Consider the following 17,500-nt stretch of genomic DNA (forward strand, 5'->3'; position numbering starts at 1 on the left):
ATCAGTGTGGACCTTTGTAGAAAATGTGGCGTCCGCTTTGTCTCAGGTCTGGGTCTCTTGGCGCACCAGTAGCGCCGTTAGGCTTAAGTGTGGAAGGCTCGTGGCGGACATCCGTCCGAGGTCACGACTGGAGCTGTCTGAGGAAGATCGCAGGTGTCTTGCCTGGGTGTTGGGGTTGGCTTAACCCTCCACGAGCAGGGCAATCCTGGAAACAGAACATACAGCCAGCAGAGGGTTCACAGGAAAAAGAGCTTAAGATATAGGCCTAAGAAGTACCAGTCTGCCTACATCCTTCCCTTTGAGATACGTACCTAAAGCTGACAAGAGTCTATTTTCCCCCAACTTAGGAACTCCCTATCTCTGGCTGGCGTGTTTTGGGTTCCTGCCTAAAAATCAGCTGATATTTGGAGGAATATGGCTGCCGTTTTACAAAGCAAAATAATTACTTGAATGCTGGGTAGACGAAAGAGATCAATAAACGTAGCAGCTCCCCCTGTTAAGAAGGCATTCACTCCCTTTCGGGAGTGAAGGTCTTGGCTTAAATAAGTTGATCGTCTCGACTACCCAGTTCTCCTACTCTAACTTGAAGTTTTTAGAGCAGCGATACAGCTAACTACAGTGACCTACCTAACTTATAGGTGGAGATGCTAAGTGTACTAACTTAATGGAGTAATGTAGTCTAGCCTAAGTAATAACTACGGGTTGTCTGTGACGACAGTCTACTCTACCCCTAGATAAAGTTACTTGAAAATTCTTTCTGCTACTACCCTAATGCCCTGGTACTAAATCATTAGCCTAACCTACTCAATACAGTTAAATTTAGACACAATCATTCCAGAGTGTGGTACGCACAGCAGCGGTTCGGCGACCGAATTGTTAAAATACATTAGATGAGGTAATGATGCGTGAGAATGATGAGGGGTTAGTAGACCAGGATGGAAATGTAATGAGGTAATTATATTTAAGTGAGGGTTAGTATTACAATTGCTAGGGGTTAGAGGGTTAGTTTACTAGCAGAGATCAGGCTGGCTACCTTCTCTGGGTAGGTGCCAGGATCACTCTGCAAATGAATGTGACACTGTACCTCGGGCACAGGTGTCAAGGAGAGCATGTGGCTCTTGGGTTAGTTTGTTAATGATTTGTTACGTCCCTTCTTCTTCTTCTTATTCCTCCAGGGCCTGGCTATACCAGTCCTAGGAGTAGACGGAGGCACCGACTCTGGGGTAAGGCCAGAAACGCCGTCAGGAGCAGCGGCAGTGGTAGCCTGAGGGATTGCAGGAGAACACCCTACTTCGGTATCTGCAGCAACCGTCGTAGAGGTGGAACCTACTGCAGGGGAGGCCCTCACTCCGGCTGCTGCGACAACCGTCGTAAGGGGAAAACTCCAGGCTGACTCCTGGTTGGGCAGTTCCTGGTTTTCCAGAGGAGGCATGAAGGTAAGGTCTGCCGGAGGTTCATCCTCGGGCGACAGTGGTAAGGGTGAAGAAGAATGATGGGCTGGAGATTGGCCATGGGCTGCGGTAAGCTCCATGCCTGTTGGAGGATCTCCTGTAGGAGGATCCTTGATTAGGTTAGGCGCCGGCGCTAGCTCGGGGCCAGGCGCAGAGGTCAAGTTCGGTGGTGGCTCTACGTCCAGGCTGGACGGAGCTTGGCACTGCCCAGTGCTGCCAAGTGGCACTGGCAGAGTGTTGAGGTCGACTGGACCTGTGGCGGGTACAAGAGGTGCAATACCTCTCAGCGTGCCCTTGGAAATGGGAGACAGAGGTTCCTGTCTCTTGTGGAAGGCTAAGCCTTGTGGAATATGGACAGTGGCCGCTACTGGTAGTCGGCTAGGGCACCTAAGCCAATTCGTGGAGTGCCCTAGTACGTTGCAGGTCTTGCAACGGAACTGTGAAGGATCAATCTCCCTCCTTGGTGACGGGGGAGACTGTTGGTGGACATGCTTCCTGGAGGAAGTAGAATTTTGATGACTCCTTGCTTTGGAGTGATTTGACGTGGGGTTAGGACCCCTAGGCTTTTTGAAATGTGAGGGAGACTTCATGTCTTGCCCTAGGAGGAGGTTGTAACCTCCTGGAATGTAGCTTGCAACTGCAAGAGTACATACCTTGGAAAAATGAGGTCTGGTGACCCTCAATTGGACGGTCGGAAGGATCAGGTTGATATGGTTGATACCTTCAATGGTAATTAATTGACGTCTATCGACGTTAGCCCCTCGGGGGATTCGGTCTTCCCGTATCAGGGAGATTTGAGCGCCAGAGTCGTCGTAGGCTCTGAAATGGCTTGGCGGATAATGGCTTTGGAGGGGTGCGACGGTTATAGGGCCCTTAGCTGGGGGTCCTAGCAAAGACGGATTTGTAACGGCCATTGCGATGGCAGGAATATTAAAATTTGCGCACCCTCCATAGTTGGCAGACATGTGACCCTTGCGGCCACAGTCACGGCAGAACTTGTTCCAGAACCTCTTCCGTGGCACTGGACGGTAAGGCCGAGATGGCCCCACAGGTTGCGAATCTGTGGAGTCACCAAGGCTGGCAGTGTGCTCTGGCACAGGTGAAGAGTCCTCTCTGGCAGTGATTTGACGTGAGGAGGTGAAGGAATCCTCCGTTGAATCACCCTCGGAAACAAGTCCGGAGTTAACTGGTGGGCTTACCTCTTCCAAAAGGGAGGAGGTAGGCGGTAAAATGGTAAAAGGCTGGCAGGATGCGGCAGGAATAAGAGAGACAGTGGGTGCAGGGCTGGAAGCTGGCAGAGTGGCTGGAGCTAAGATACTCTCCTTACGGGCCTTCTCCTGCTTGATTTCGAGTTCCTTCTCCTTGTGAGCGAGCTCATGCTTTCTCTCTGCTTCCCTTGCCTTCCTTTCTGCTTCTCTGACTTTTCTCTTGTTTTCTCTTTCTTCCCTTTCTTGTAGGCGCGCAGCATCCTGCTGCGCCTTTATCCACTGGTCCAGTGCTGGTCCAGTGTAACCGGCCTCCTTGCCCAGAGTTATGAGGGTTCAGAGCTTCTCTAGCTCTATGGCAAAGAAGTCGGGGGAAGCAGGGGAAGACATTTCCCTTAGGCTGCAGTAGAGGCTCGGATGAAAATGAAAATAATGGCCCGGAAGGGTACTGAATGGAATGGGAGTGCCTACTGTGGAAAGTAGCACTCACTTGGAAATGGGTTCTGCGACGTGGTAGTGAAAAAAGTCTGAAAAGACTGGGTGCTCTGTGGCACTTGGGAAGTGTCCCGTAAGTTGGTGGCACTTCTGGAATGGCACCTTCTGATGAGGCGGAAAATCAAATAGAGTGTGCGGCGTACGTCACACTTAAGGGCGTTCCTCACTTGGGAGACGCTGGAATGGGCAACCTGCAGGTCCAATACAGGTGCACGGCACTTTCAGGAGGCGTTCCTTGTTTGAGTGATCCGGGATAGCGGATACACTAATGAATGGGGCGTTCCGTAAGGACGGACACGCAGGTTTGACAGCACTTAGGGCTGGCTGCGGCACTTTGGGAGGCGTTCCCTTGGAGTGTTCCGAAGGATCACTGACCCTTGTACACGGACACACTAATTAATTGGGCATTCCGTAAGGACGGACACGCAGGTTTGACAGCACTTAGGGCTGGTATTGCGGCACTTTTGGGAGGCGTTCCCTGGTTGAGTGTTCCGAAGGATCACTGACCCTTGTACACGGACACACTAATCAATTGGGCGTTCCGTAAGGACGGACACGCAGGTAGAATGGCTACCTGTACAGGTGCAATGGCACTTATGAGGAGGCGTTCCTTTTGGACAGCACTAGTAGTGTTGGTATTGCGGCACTTCGGGAGGCGTTCCCTTGGAGCGGTCCGAAGGATCACTGATCCTCGTACATGGACACACTAATGAATAGGGCGTTCCGTAGGACGGACACGCAGGTAAAGGGCTACCTGTACGGCCTGTACAGGTGCACGGCACTTATGAGGAGGCGTTCCTTGTTTGGAGCACTGATATCGTGCTGGTGTGTCCCGTCGGACGACACTACATGCAGTATACTCAAATATACTGAAGAGAAATGGTACTCTGTTCGGGGCAGAGTGTAATGGTGGAGGAGAGAAAGTAAAAGGTGGGAGTACTTCAGCAGCCAGTCGATGGACAGTGTCACGAATTAGTGGCACTGTAAAATGGTAAGACCTGACGTGCACTGGTGGTGGCCAGTCCTAGACTGGTAGGCTTCCTTGTCTGGAAGTAATGAATTTGCGTGGCACACTGTGCGGGTTGTGCTTGCGGTATACGCGAGTCTTTTGTGATAAAAATGAAAAGACCACTTGGGCAACGACAGGTAATGGTAATTTGAAAATGCTCAGTCCTTTGCTGAAGTACTCGATAAATGAAATAAATGCTTGCAAAACTGCAATGGACACAGGCGCGTACGTATCACGCTCAGTGTAAATAAAAGACACAAGAGACTAAAATAATGTTAATTCTGCATGCTATAAGTAATGGGCATAGTACTCTTGGCTTCGTGAATAATGGGTTCTGGTTCTCTCTCTCTCTCTCGCCACTCTCTTCTCTCTCTGCCTCTCTCTCTCTCTCTCTCTCGGAGAGGGTGAAAATGATATATGATGAACTCCCTTGTATTTATTTGAACTACTAGTATCGTTAGTTAATACAACGCAACTTGCGTTAAATAATTTTTACTTACGTTAACGTGTAATGAAGAATTGCTTTGAATAAGGTTTATGAAAACGATAACGCACTAGCGATGAACGATTTTTCGTTACAGTTAGCGGCTTGTGCCTATATGAAATGATTTGCGTGTCAATATGAATTTACAACAATGACGCGTTTTACGTTAACAATTCTTGTGATTTACTCTTTGAAGATTTACGTTAACTTTCGTAAGGATACTAGGTCCCTGTGACAAGTGAAATGACGGTAAGGATTTTAAGACGAAAATGTTAGCAAACATTTGTAAAAAGAGGTTACGTTAAGTCCGAAGTGGAATGAAACTTTCGCTCAGCGAGCGAGTGAGGGATGCTAGGTGAAACGTGTGAGCGGGTTGGGCAGCGTGTCGTTCAAACAGCTGATTCTCTGTAAACGCGAAGGCGATTTACAACACGAAATTCTAATTTCTTATTCAAGGCGAATTACGTTAATTTCTCTGGCAGAACAATAGATACTAGTACCGAGATTAATATTATTTACGTTAAACTTTCAAGACTTACGTTACTTTGCTTAAATCGTTGAGATAATGCTTAAAGGGATAAAAAACATGGCTGCCGCTTTGTGAGATGGAACGTTGGCTGGGAAAGCGCACGCCCGAAGCTTACAAAGCTGGCCAGCTTGAGCGGTTACCAACACTTGGAATGAAACCTACGTTAAAATGAATTCCCCTACACCTATCACAGACAAAAGAATTTTGTACGCTTCTTTTGGCCGTAACTATTAGTAGAACACCCCCTCCGAACTAGCTAGGCTTTCTCCCAAACACAACAATAAACCCTGGCAAAAGCACTTCCTAGTTTGATCTAGTACTTTCTGGCATCTATCTTACACGTGCTGCGTCTCGTCAGTGAGAACATGACACAATAACAGAGAATTCGCGGGGCAAATTGTTTGCTTGCCACTAAAATTAAGCTCTGGCGCTTTCGCCATTACAATAATAATATTTCTACTTAACACTTATTTAAAACACTTCGTAATGAAAATACTTAAACGTACCTTAAGCTAACATTGGTTATAAAATAATCATATTATATGAATGGTATACCTTACCGTGAGCCAGTGTGTCTCTTCCGCTGCAAGTGTGCTTTGTTTTTTTTCGCTTTGTAAAACATTACATTCGTTTTACAGGGAAGGGATAACGCGATTTTACAAGCTTTTTTTAAGCAAGCCCAGATTCGATGCTGGCAAGCAGTCGTCATTGTTACGTACGAGTCCGGCCTTGAAAGGACTACAATACGTAAACATGAATAATTGAGGGAAAAAATAGTGAATTGCTTGAACTAAGCGTAAAAATGATTCATAGTGATAATTTACTCTAGAGGAAAGGTCGCCAGAAACTCAGCTAATTACTCTACAGCTATTTATTCACAAGAGGCTTACTTCTGGCCTGGAGAAAAGTAAAATGCAACTGGTCCCCCACATGGACTAATAATATCTCTCAAGTGAATGATTGCTGGCGCAAAATGAAATTCAGTAATGCAAGCTGGGTTTCGATATCTTGCGGTAATGCAACACTTGCGGGCGGACAGACTGGACACGTGACTCAGGGGATCTGGAAAAAAATCCCAGATTAGACAAGTTCTCTAACACTGGGGCAAAGGAACTCTAATGTTTCACTGAGGTATGCAATAAAGACTTCATTGGTCTGGGACGATCACACAAGGGAAACATGCGGCCATGAGGCAGTGAGAAACAAAGGGATATTCAATGGAGTAGAAGTTTGATTTATGAAAATTAGGAGGGAAGGAACTGGCAATATGCTGCTTCACAAGACGTACCTGGATGCCTTGATCAGTGTGGACCTTTGTAGAAAATGTGGCGTCCGATTTTTGTCTCAGGTCTGGGTCTCTTGGCGCGCCAGTAGCGCCGTTAGGCTTAAGTGGGGAAGGCTCGTGGCGGACATCCGTCCGAGGTCACGACTGGAGCTGTCTGAGGAAGATCGCAGGTGTCTTGCCTGGGTGTTGGGGTTGGCTTAACCCTCCACGAGCAGGGCAATCCTGGAAACAGAACATACAGCCAGCAGAGGGTTCACAGGAAAAATAGCTTAAGATATAGGCCTAAGAAGTACTAGTCTGCCTACATCCTTCCCTTTGAGATACGTCCCTAAAGCTGACAAGAGTCTATTTTCCCCCAACTTAGGAACTCCCTATCTCTGGCTGGCGTGGTTTGGGTTCCCGCCTAAAAATCAGCTGATATTTGGAGGAATATGGCTGCCGTTTTACAAATCAAAATAATTACTTGAATGCTGGGTAGACGAAAGAGATCAATAAACGTAGCAATATATAATTCGAAGGGGAATTTATACACGATTAACGATTCGTCACCAGATGGACACGAACTTACGAATTGTTGGGAACGACGCCTTTTTCAGTGACGGTAGCATTTCGGCTATGAAGAGAGGTTAAGTATGATAATGACTCTCCTATTTTTGCCTGTCGAATTCAAGGTTTTGTATACATACTTAAGAGTCTACGCCTAACCACCTCCTCCATGATAACCGATAGGTATTTTTGAAACACAGCTATTTATGAATTTTATCATGTAAACCTTACTATTTTTTTATATGCTAACATCACTGGTAAGTCGGCGTTCCACAGTCACTTGGTGGTTTTTGTTTTCCTGGCGACTGATCGTTTATCACTGATAAATTCCCTTCCGAGTTTATTCCAAGGTTGAGTGAACTGATATCATACGACATTTGCAGCTTAAGGTTTGTGACACATATATATAAACACACACACACACACACACACACACACACACACACACACACACACATATATATACACAAACACACACACACTCACACACACACACCACGACACACATATATATATATATATATATATATATATATATTATATGTATATATCACAAACCTTAAGCAACAAATGTCGTTTGATATCAATTCACTCAACCTTGGAATAAAAACACTGAAGGAATATATATATATATATATATATATATATATATATATATATATATATATATATATATATATATATATAATATATATATATATACACACACACACACACACACACACACACACATATATATATATATTATATATATATATATATATATGTATATATATATATATATATATATATATATATATATATATATATATATATATATATATATAGTCGCGTGCAACAGCCCGCTCACACACTCATATATATACACACATGGGTATGTATGTGCAGTCTACACAACTTTTGTTTAAAACATACGGCAGCTAAGACGCAAAGGAATAACCTTACGCTTTAATATTTTTTTGATACGATGACAAGTTCATTTCCATGCATACAAAAAAAGCCATTTGCGAAAATTTTGTCTAATACACTACAAATTGGTTTTCTCTTTATAAATGTATACGATGTAAAATAGTTTCACAATAAACAAAAAAACTAAAGAGAGTAGTTTGGGTAAGTAAAGGTTACATTTTGGTGGATTTGATATGAGATGAATGGGTATAGTTCACTTCCGTGATTTAAGAACTAGACAGATGTCATGAATCAAATACTTGGGAAAAGTCGATGAAAAGTGAATGGGGAATTCTGTTAAAGGATTAAAACTCTTCTGGAGGGAATTTGCAATATCAGCCTCACGATAGAGAGAGAGAGAGAGAGAGAGAGAGAGAGAGAGAGAGAGAGAGAGAGAGAGAGAGAGAATTTTCTCAACTGGATTGATTTTAGTTTGTTACATGAGACAAAGTATATAAAAAATATACCTATTCGAATTATAATACTTAATTTAGATGTGCAACGTTTCATAATCAAGTCTCGTTAAACTACAACATTCGTCTAAAATTCTAATACTGTTGCTGAGAGCATTCACAATACAATTTTTATGACCTGACTGTGGTCATATTTAGTTGCACTATTTTGGTAGTATAATCTGGCAGGTCTTGATAATCTTGTGTTGGGCATCATCAAGTATGAGTTTGTTTCGAAAATGAAACGAGGGAATAATTTCCCAGTTCATTTTGCCCAAGGTCACATGCTAGTGTTTGAAAGTAAAGCCATTTATCGGATCTTTCAAAGGTTATGGATCTTTCAAAGGTTATCGGATCTTTCAAAGGTTATCGGATCTTTCAAAGGTATTTTCGTTTATTTTATAATCTAGACAAATGAATAACAAACTGAATAACTAGCTGGTGTTGCTCTTCCTGTTATGTAGCTCATACCTGGTCCACAAAATTCTGATTTAAACCATTTCATATTCATTCTGGGAACAGCCATTGTGAATGCCACTTTACCGACCCATAACGATCAATGATAAAAGTACTCGTTAAATGTAGCTATTGAAGTATGTTTACGATACACTGGCACTCACTGAATTCTCCATAATTACAATGAGAATGTCAAAATATAAAATATTGCACGGAAACCTAACTTATATGGCGATTAAGCCTTTATGCATGGGTTTTCTAACTGTTCTCAACTCTCTATTGGTGTGTTTGTAACTCCTATGATGCGAGTTCGAACCACTTTGTATCAAATGTTGTTGTTCTTTACTTTAACTTCCAGTTTAACACACACACACACACACACACACATATATATCTATATATATATATATATATATATATATATATATTATATATATATATATAATATATACGTATATGCGTATATGTGTGTGTGTATACACAGACATAACCTACATATGTATATATATAAAATGTATACAGAAATTACACATATTATCACACGTTAAAACACAATATACAAGATTATGTAAACTAGCGTGCAAGAGATCGTTCTTTGAAAGTATTTATGAAGCTGACGATAAGTTTAATTGTTAGCTCTATATGTATATGTATATGTATATGTATATGTATAAATGTATATGTTATATATGTACTATATATATATACATAGATATATATATATATATATTGCTAACGTTTATTGATCTCTTTCGTCTACCCAGCATTCAAGTAATTATTTTGATTTGTAAAACGGCAGCCATATTCCTCCAAAATATCAGCTGATTTTTAGGCGGGAACCCAAAACACGCCAGCCAGAGATAGGGAGTTCCTAATTGTTGGGGGGAAAAATAGGACTCTTGTCAGCTTTAGGGACGTATCTCAAAGGGAAGGATGTAGGCAGACTGGTACTCTTAGGCCTATATCTTAAGCTCTTTTTCCTGTGAACCCTCTGCTGGCTGTATGTTCTGTTTCCAGGATTGCCCTGCTCATGGGGGGTTAAGCTGAAACCCAACACCCAGCAAGACACCTGTGATCTTCCTCAGACAGCTCCAGTCGTGACCTTGGACAGATGTCCGCCACGAGCCTTCCACACTTAGCCCTAACGGGCTGGGCTACGCTGCCAGCTTGTTCGTGCCAAAAGAAACCCAGACCTGAGACAAAGCCGACCACACATTTTCTACATAGGTCCACACTGATCATGGCATCCAGGTACGTCTTGTGAAGCAGCATATTGCCAGTTCCTTACACCCTATTGTCTATTTGCTCCCCATTTTCCCAATGCAAACTTCTAAATCAAAAAGAACTCATCCCTTTGTTTCCTCTCACTGCCTCATGGCCGCATGCTTCCCCGTTGTGTGATCGTCCCAAGGACAAATGAAGTCTTCAGTGCATACCTCAGTGAAACATTAGAGTTCCTTTGCCCCAGTGTTAGAGAACTGAATAATCGTAACTTGTGCAAGAAGTCCTTTTTCTTTTATCTTGTCTAATCTGGGATCTTTTTCCAGATTCCCTTAGTCACGTGTCAAGTCTGTCCGCCCGAAAGTGTTGCATTACCGCAAGATTTCGAAACCAGCTTTATTACGTGAATTTCATTTTGCACCAGCAATCATTCACTTGAGAGATATTATTAGTCCATGTGGGGACCAGTTTTTGCATTTAAGTTAACTTTTGGCTGTTAACGCAAGGCCTCTTGCAAAAATAAATAGCTGTAAAGTAATTAGCTGACGGTTTCTGGCCGACCGTTTGCCTCTAGAGTAAACGTTCACTTTAAATCCTTTCTTACGGTAAGTTCAAGCAATTCACTTTGTTTTCCCTCAACTATTCCTGTTTACGTATTGTAGTCCTTTCAAGGCCAGGCTCATACGTAACAATATATAGTATATATATATATATATATATATTATATATATATATATATATATATATATATGTTTAAGTGTGTGTGTGTTTTCATATTAAATGACTCACGCTCAGTCGTGTTTGACACAAACTCTGTTAGTCAAATCGATGATGGCGGAGACATTATGCTCTTAAAAAGCCCTCTAGCGTGTTGTATCAGAACACACTATTAAAACGTTCACATATTAAACAGATTTGGAAAGCAAGTGATTTAAATCTGCAGTGAACTCTACTAAATTTGATCATGGTTATCGGACCGATATCGATCAAGAGATCTTGATCAAACTCAGGAAAACGCGACTTCCACCAGTCACTGAGTGCAATAGTTTTTTTATGAATTACAAAAACTCATCGCAGTAATCGGATACCAGAAAAGCAAAAATGTCCGCTTTGAGAACTTTCTCGTTCGTGTGAAATCGAACCATGTTTTCTTGAATTTCTTTAGAATAATAGCAATGTTGCTTTGAGCAATCCTTAGCCCCTTGCAGAAAGGACATTTTTTAAAAACAAATTGAGAACTCTTAGGGAACTGTATGATTGGGAGCACTGTAAAGAATAACAGATTAACATTTTGTCTCGTCTAAAATTCTCATCCTTTTTCGGATGCAGAGTTGGGATGGAATTTCATTATGAGATTTTAAATTGCAAACGACATCATCTACCTCTCTAATGCATGAGAAACAACATAAGCCGGAACATCGTAAAAAATCCTAAGAAAACCTTACTTTTAATGCTTTGGGCGCATTGAAAACTATGTAAACTGCATTCTTATTGCATTTTTCATCAAAAAAACCTTCAAATATTGATTATTTTGCATTTTTGGTGTCATATTTCATCTGCCAGATGAACGTTGTTGGGCGGGTCGTGAACCCTGGAACATGCATCCATAACCAACCTGGAAATTAATGTCCTGAATGAATAGAATTGGAGAAGAAGCCTTAACCTTAACCTCGGAACGTCATAACCCGAACCCGTCGTAACCCGGGGACTACCTGTATATATAATTGCTAAATGTGCAACGCAAGAATCTTGTTTCCTGGGTCCATGAATTGTTTTCAGCCTAAAGTGCATCAGTCCTCCGTACTGTAAATGGGTATGAGCGCGGGTGTCACATATAATTTGCATTTCCTCGAATTTGCACTCCCCAGTCATTATTATACATACAAAAGTAACTCCCCATTGCTTATTAGACGTATGATTTGCAATCCCCCAGTCCATATTATACGCACAATAAACACTCCCTCTGTATGATAAGCACTCCCCTAGTTTCTATGTGAATTGTAAGTATATTGACAACTCTAAAAGCCAAACCACACCAAGCCAAGCCAAGCCAAGCAAAGCCATGTCAAGCAAAGCCAAACCATGCCATGCCAAGCACTCTAAAAGCCAATCAAAGCCAAGCCAAGCTATGTCAAGTAAACTAAAAGCCAAGCCAAGCCAAGCCATGATATGCAAAGTCAAACACTCTAAAAGCCAAGCCAAAACAAGCAAAGCCAAACACTAAAAGCCAAACCTAGCAAAACCATACCATGCCAAGCACTCTAAAAGGCAAGCCAAACCAAGCCAAGCTAAACACTCTAAAGGCCAAGCCAAGTCAAGTCAAACACTCTAAAAGTCAAGCCAAGCAAAGCCAAAAACTCTCAAGGGTAAGACAAGCCAAGCCAAGCCAAGCCAAACACTCTAAAAGCCAAGCCAAGCCATGCCTAGCACACTAAAAGCCAAGGAAAGTCAAAGACAAGCCAACAAAAGCGAAGACTAGCCAAGGATAGCCAACGACAAGAAAAGCCAACGAAAGCCAAAGCCAAGCCAAGAAAAGCCAAATTCAAGCAGAGCCATAAAAAGCCAGAGCAAAGCAAAAACAAGCCAAGCAAGAAGCAAAAACCAACCCAAGCCAAGAAAAAGCACAAAAGCCAAGCCAAGGAAAGCCAAAGCCAAAAACCAAGTCCAAGCCAAACCAAGTCAAGAAAAAGCCAAGCCAAGCCAAGGAAAGCCAAAGAAAAGGGAAGCCAAAGCCAAGCCAAGCCAAGCCAGGCCAAGCCAAAGCCAAGTCAAGTCAAGTAAAGCCTAAGCCAAGCCAAACCAAAGTAAGCCAAAGCCAAGCCAAGACAAGGAAAAACAAAACCAAGCCAAGTCCAGAAATGCCAAGGCCAAGCCTAGTCAAACCAAGGAAAGCCAAAACCAAGCCAAGCCAAGCAAAGGAAAGCCAAGGAAAGCCTAGCCAAACCAAGGAAAGAAAAAACCAAGCCAAGCCAAGGAGAGCCAAAGCCAAGCCAAGCCAAGGAAAGACAAAACCAAGCCAAGGTTATACAGTAAATGTGAAGTGTTACCCATTGACACGCACACCTATATAACTATATATATATATATATATATAATATATATATATATATATATAAATATATATATACAATATATATATATATATATTATATATATATATTATATATATATATAATATATACACATATATAAAATGAATAGGATGGAGAAAAGCCAGCGTAACATCATACATGTATTTTCCAAATTTTTCGAGACTTTGGGTCTCATCATCAGGGCTGTAAAAAATATACAAAATATACAAATTAAAAAAGACTCAGTATTAATATTAATAAAAATTGAAGTACAAAATAAAAGTAAATATAATAATTTAAAAAATGAACTAAAAAATGAAATAAAAAATATATATATATAAACAAAATTAAGAAGTGAAGAATGCTTAAAAAGTTAGTACCTATCTCTAAGGAGTTAAAAAACTGAGTGACGTTGTCTGGTTTGGAAAGGAGGACGTCAACTATGCTAAATATAGAACTGTGGAAGAAGTCTGACCATTAATGGGGCACAAGCTGTTTGATTGTTAACGACTCCAAAACAGAGAGAGAATAGTCATTGGGCGCTTGGGTGACAATACGAAAATCCTTATGTGAAAATGATGTTTTACATTTATTACAATGTTCTCGTATGTTAGAAAATTCCTTCGTTTTCAAAGTACATCCCGTACGGTGACTGACTCCGTACGGGATGTACTTTGAAAACGAAGGAATTTTCTAACATACGAGAAACATTGTAATAAATGTAAAACATCATTTTCACATAAGGATTTTCGTATTGTCACCCAAGCGCCCAATGACTATTCTCTCTCTGTTTTGGAGTCGTTAACAATCAAACAGGCTTGTGCCCCCATTAAATGGTCAGACTTCTTCCACAGTTCTATATTTAGCATAGTTGACGTCCTCCTTTCCAAACCAGACAACGTCACTCAGTTTTTTAAACTCCTTAGAGATAGGTACTAACTTTTAAGCATTCTTCACTTCTTAATTTTTTAGTTTTATATATATATATTTTTTATTTCATTTTTTTAGTTCATTTTTTAAATTATTATATTTAACTTTTATGTACTTCAATTTTTATTAATATTAATACTGAGTCTTTTTTTTTTTAATTTGTATATTTTGTATATTTTTACAGCCCTGATGATGAGACCCAAAGTCTCGAAAATTTGGAAAATACATGTATGATGTTACGCTGGCTTTTCTCCATCCTATCATTTTAAAATCTACGGCGTTCCAGATGCCCCAACCTTCCTGCATACATATATATATATATATATATATATATATATATATATATATATATATATTATATATATATATATATATATATATATATATATATATATGTGTGCGTGTCAATGGTAACACTTCACATTTACTGTATAACCTTCTTAGATGCATAGCTACAGTTTTGAAAGAAAAAAGCAAATAGGTACTATGCCGCTCTATTTGTTTATTGAAGGAACCTTGACTTGCATTCAATAACCACTACACACAGAAACTGCAATGTAAGGGCTGACGCAAAAGTACGAGCATAAGGCAAATGAACAGGCACTTTTTATCGCAAAACACAACAATACAGATATCTACCACAATCTTGACTAAAGTTAGACGGCTTACAGATAGGAAGCAGGCGCTTTCTGAGAATCATCACTCATGGAGTGAAAAACAAAAGCAACCTACAAATACTTTATCTGAGAGTCATTATCCACCCCAACTTTTTAGCCGCCTTTTGTGAAGAACAGCACCGCCTCCGGGGGACCCAAGCAGGCGAGCACCAACAATTTACAATTATAACCAGAAGGAGGCGATTAAAAGCTTATCGCAACAATTAGGCAGCGCACCAGCATTTTGTGAACATACAAAAAATGCTCCTAGATGGGCATATAAAAAATGCATAGATTATTCACCAAGAGGATATCTGGGGATGGCTGGTTATTGTCGAAGCCTGTACTGAATAAGTGCGTGTCCTCCTGATGCATTTTCCCCTCCAGCGGGAAAACCTCCAACTAAAAGCATTTATGATTGTCTCTTGTATGTGTTTATGATCCCTTTAGGACATACTTTTATCCGAAATATGTTCCTACCTTCTATCACTTCCATCTCTCACCCTACCCTCATCCGCTTTTTTCTTTCCCGAGTACTTATATGAAGAACTTATATTCTTCTCCCATATCTATCATCATTCACAGCTCTAGCAGCCATTTATTCTTACAACTATAGCCTCCTCATCCTCACTTTCATCTTTCTCTTCCTGCATTCGCTTTCAAACTTTCACCCCTTTCTGCAGTTTCACTTCACCACCAACATCAAGGTTTCGAAATCAATGCAAAACAATTTACTGTCCCAGACTTAGTTCGACGCCAAACTAGTCACCCTCCTGTCTGCATGACACAAGGTTCACTCTCTTTACGGAAACCCTTAACCGCTCTTAATACTTTCCCTTCTACGCCATACCTCAGCACCAAACACATTTTATCTCGACAGATTCTCTCACAGTCTTTTTCCACGGCCAGGCACCACACTCACACCCTTTTCTCTTGACTCTCAAGCTTCCCACATAACACATAAATCTTCCATAACAAGGTCTTGGTTGACACTCTTGTCCCAGCCCTTACTTTCCTTCCCTTATCAATCCTTCGGTCGTTAGTCTCTCAAGTGAAACCTTATCTTACGCACTCCCATATAATATTTAATCTGCTCTATCATCTTGCCCCTTATCAAGAGGAACTGTGATTACTTTCGTCAATTCTTTAATATATGTTCCCTCACCTACATGTATCTAAATTCTTTCCTTCAGAAAGCATCAATTCACTTTTTTTCATCCTAAAATCTACTGGCTCTACATTACCTTCTGCATTTACTTCGCTATAGGACGAATTCTTAATTCCCCTTAAATATTTCCTCATATCCATCCTTTGATCTTCATTATTTGACTTCTTTTTCTCTCGCGTTTTCATGAATGCCATATTCCTCTCACGTGCGCGCCTGTACATGATCTTTGCTATGCACGCGCACATTAAGTGAATTAATTTTTTCTCTCTCTTTTACTAAACCTTTCATTTCCTTTCCTCAAAACTTTCGTTTTTTTCCTATTCTCCCTTCCTATCCATCTCTATCCGCAAGCAGTCCCTTGTGACTCTGTGACACCATCCCTGAATTTTACATACACCTGGCACGCTCCTGCCACAACTGCGCATTTAATATTAAACGTTTTCCTTAAACAATACTATTTCGACTTCCTTTCAAACAAAATTCAATGCTTTAACTATAAATTCATGCTGTTTTAAACTGAAGTATAAATATTTATATTCACCTTTAAATTCTTTTTCATTCGCGCATCAAGCAGCTAGCTGCTAATGGCTCTGATTCACCGGTAAGTACATGTCCCACATAAATCTGTCATCTGAGACACATTGCCAAATTCTTCTCTAAAAATAACACGATAAGTCAGCTCGGATTCTCAAGTAGTTTCAGATAGGTTATAAATCATAAACAATTTCATCAAAACCGTAAATGAAACACTTATTATCACCGTGTCAGGAGCATACTTTTGAACCCCGACATGTAAAGCAAAATCATTACTCCATTCAGATTTGATTCAGCTATAGGCATGGAAAGGAGAAATAAATGAAAAAAAAAAACCTTGCGTCAATTAGGACTCTGGATTGGTATCTCTCAAGAAAATTCATTGTTGAAAATTTCCCAGAAAAGGTAAAATAATTGGAAAGAAGTGTCCCCTAACGTTGAAGGTAAAGTAGAGAGGACGAGAGAGAGAGATGATGAAGGAGAGAGAGAGAGAGAGAGAGAGAGAGAGGGTTGCTTTTATTGCCTATGATGTACACGTACAGGTTAGTTCTGATAATAAAAGAGATATGCAGAATGTTCAGGCTACAAATAATCAAGACCTGGTTGTGGGCAAAGGGTTTTATAGCTAGTTATCTGGGAGTAAAGTGTTCAAATTAGAAACAAAATACTTGCAGAAAAAAAAAATAACATTGTTGTAGACAAAGAGGCCGTTCTAGGGAGATATAATTGTAATTGTACAACTGACTCCTCTCTTGCAATCGGGTGACGAGGAAAGACAAGAAGACCTTAGGTGCGAAAGTTGTTTGAACCAGTCTCAAAACTTCAAATTCTGCATGAATCCCTCAGTCAGTGCATATGGAATTGGTTGGGGGGGGGGGGAGCCGCCGATCTTAAATTACCCCTTGTGTGACGTACACAAACACACACACCCACACACACAGAACTTTAAACTTTAATTCGATATATTCACGAGCTATGTTCCTAAATATATGCATCTTTTACTTCAGTAACATGGGGTTACAACCTCTTTTCGAAATTTACCCATTACGACTTCAAAAAT

Source organism: Macrobrachium nipponense, chromosome 7 (assembly GCF_015104395.2).
Source record: "Macrobrachium nipponense isolate FS-2020 chromosome 7, ASM1510439v2, whole genome shotgun sequence".
Taxonomy (NCBI): Eukaryota; Metazoa; Arthropoda; class Malacostraca; order Decapoda; family Palaemonidae; genus Macrobrachium; species Macrobrachium nipponense.